This window comes from Clupea harengus, chromosome 7 (genome assembly GCF_900700415.2).
Source record: "Clupea harengus chromosome 7, Ch_v2.0.2, whole genome shotgun sequence".
Classification (NCBI taxonomy): domain Eukaryota; kingdom Metazoa; phylum Chordata; class Actinopteri; order Clupeiformes; family Clupeidae; genus Clupea; species Clupea harengus.
The window spans coordinates 2,650,494-2,653,775 of record NC_045158.1 but is presented as its reverse complement, the minus strand read 5'-3'; positions in this window follow the sequence as shown (position 1 = coordinate 2,653,775).

The window sequence follows — 3,282 nt, the reverse complement described above, 5'->3', positions numbered from 1 at the left end:
TACACACACACACAGACACACACACACAGACACACACACACACACACACACACACACACGGGACAGATGCGCACACACACACACACTCATACAACACACACACACACACACACACACACACAGACAAAAGCAAACACACACTTTCTCCTCTCTTTCTATGTCTCTCTCTCTCTCTGTCTCAGTCACACACACAAACAAATGTACACTCTCTCTCTCTCTCCCCCGCTCTCTCTCATTCACACTCACACTTTTACACAATGCACTTACAGGTTTGGGTGTGTGAGGCGCCGGGTTGGACCCCTTGGGCTCAGGATTAACCCCGCTCTTAATAATCTCTCTCTTCCTCCTCCTGGGTCTTCCTCCACTGACCTCGGAATGTGGCGCGCTACTACAGTGTTGTGACCCTTCAGTAACGCCACCCACTAAAGGCCAGAGGAGTTAATCCAGCGAGAAACGCTCAGTGTGGGAACTGTATGCCACACACTCAGTTACTGAGTTCTCTCCCGTGGTGAGCCCAGAGGATTGGCTCGTGGAAGACTCAATTTACTTCATGTTTGTCCTTCTGTTACATATAGAGAAAGTTGCACATACAGATTATCTGTGGGGGGGAAATATGCTTTTGGGGCAGTGTTGGTAGAAGGCAAAATAGCTTGGATTAGTTTTCAAACTAAATGCGCAGAATACTGCAGTTCAGGAATTTAAGATGGCTAAACTTTTGTTAAGAAAAAAACATATATTTTTTTTTTGATAGGCTGTTTTGTCTGATTCATGATGTAAGAAACAGGTCATTTCCAACTGTAATTATGTTCAGTCAATTTTATTGACCATGGGTGTACACACTTTAGTCACTAGGGGGCAGTTGTTACGCAAATATGTCCTGTTTCGTGGCTAAGCGTCTTCAAAGCACCTTGCCGCTAATAGAACTACTTCTCCGGACATTTTAGAAAGGTATTTCTTGGTTAAAACCATGACCCCTCTAACCCATCCTCTCCACCACCTCATGTGATACTTTATTTATAATATAATAGCAATACCATAACTTGCCTCTAACTTGCCTGCATGTCTTTATACAATCTTTCATATGGGATAACATTCTGGCGCGACGTGCAACCTTTCCGACACTATTTTTATACATAAACAAATTTGTACTGCTTTTTGACGAACTATGCAAAAAAAATGTAGGCTATGCCATGTTCACTAATGTTACATGCGCTTTGTAGAAAGGACCTAAACTGTTACTGTCGCAGATTTTTTTGTAGCTTTGTCTTCAGGTGTAGGGATGACAGAAAATGTTTTGAAGAACAATTAGTATTTGTTGATGAGCTTTTCCTAAACAAACTTCAACTTCTCCTGATGGGTAGAGTGTCCGCTCAACTTGAGTTGATGCCTTTTTGTACAAATAAAATATTGAAGAGTTGACATTTCTTCTCTCTTAGATATTGAATGCTTGCTTATTGTTTCTTTCTTTCTTTCTTTCTTTCTGTTGTTTCTTGCTTTATTTGAAAGGCGGCATAATGATAAGCACGGCAACAATCGTGTTTTGTAGTTCTTTAACCTGATCTCTCTCGGTCGTCCGCGAATGAATTGCCCACTTCTCCGAGGTCAACTGCGGTACAAGTTACCATACGGTTAATAACAGACAACGGGTCACCTCCTAATTTGGAGTTTCAGGTATCGGGGGACCTCTTTCCCACCAAAAGGTGTGGGACAAAATGGGTTATAGACCGAATTTACCTTCAAGGCAAACTAAAGGTTGGTGCAAATTACTACCTTTGGCCAAACCAATAAAATCGCTCATTTCTGAGGGTCTTAAATTCAGTCAAGCGAGATCGCGACGGGTTCCAGCAGGTCCTGTTAAGACACCTGCTAGACGAGCGCTGCACTCTATTTTGAAGGTAGCGGTCTCTCCACTGAAATGAACACCGTTTGTCTGTTCATATGTTAAACACAATAGAGTCTCAGTTTATGGGCTATGCATTCGTTTAGATACAAAAACTCCTTCGTGTAGGTCAGCCTACTAGTTATTATCAAATTCTTCAGCCCTTTACTCACCTACCCGAAGTAGCGCTTAAGTGCTAGTCAGGCTTGCTCAATAAAATAAAACGGTTAGTTAATACCACGACTGGCAAAATAAGGGTTGCATGGATACAATTGTCAAAAACTTGATCAGTCTTACTATTGAATACAGACACACTTATAGTAAGGTGTAAACACAAAATACACAAAATAGACTCAAGATTCAAAGATTCAAGATTCAAAGGTTTCCAGTTTGGTTGTTGAAAGATGTGTGGAGATATAGATGACTGCTGTTTGACTTGAGTGACATAACTTCTTGAGTGCCTTTCCCACACACACCCACATACATTCAACAAATAGACATTGGTTCATACACATTATCCCTTAAGCTCAAAACTATACACACACACACTTCATCTCTCACATGACCCTGCAGAGTAGGCCTAGACTTGTTTTATCATTTGCTTTCCAGGACCATATCAGTTCCATAATGTCCTGTGAATATATACATACTCCTACTCATATACCGCCCACACTGAAATCTCTACTGTAATTAGATACATCTCCATGAATGTAAGCCATACGAATATAACACTGTAAACTATTGCTGTTATGAATTATATAGTGGGGCAGTGGTTAGCCTTGCCCCCCTCCCAGTGGTCGACCTGGGTTCAACCGGTACAGGATGCTTATGTAAATGGCCTTGGATGAAAGTGTAATACCAGACCTTTACTTATAGACTTCATGTAGAAACGGCACATTTCCCTCTCTCTCTCTTTTCCAGAGTTAAATCTTGTGTGTTTACTGTGACAACATACTGTGATAACATGCTATTCAACTGTGCTTACGTAAGCTCAGCTGCCTGTAGCACACACATGCATACACAAGGGATACATGCTCCTCATGCAAAGCTTGATCCATGTAACCCTCTCAAGCTTCAAAACAAAACACGTTCTCAGACACACTTTGGCCCTAACTCTCTCTCTCTCTCTCACGCGCAAACACACACACTCACACACACACACAGGGGGTTTTATATCTCCCCCCTCATTTGTAGGCAAGGCAGTGAGGGTGATTAGAGAGCACTGTGTTTGCAGGTGTGTGTGGTGTGTGTGTGTTTGCAGGTGTGTGATCCAGCTCCTCTGGGTTGATAGGAAGAGGAGGTAACAGCCTTACACACACACACTCACTAGCTACTCTTTGCTCATCTCCTCACCAGTTATAATTTAAAAGCTAATAATGTTGAAAAAATACACACACACACAC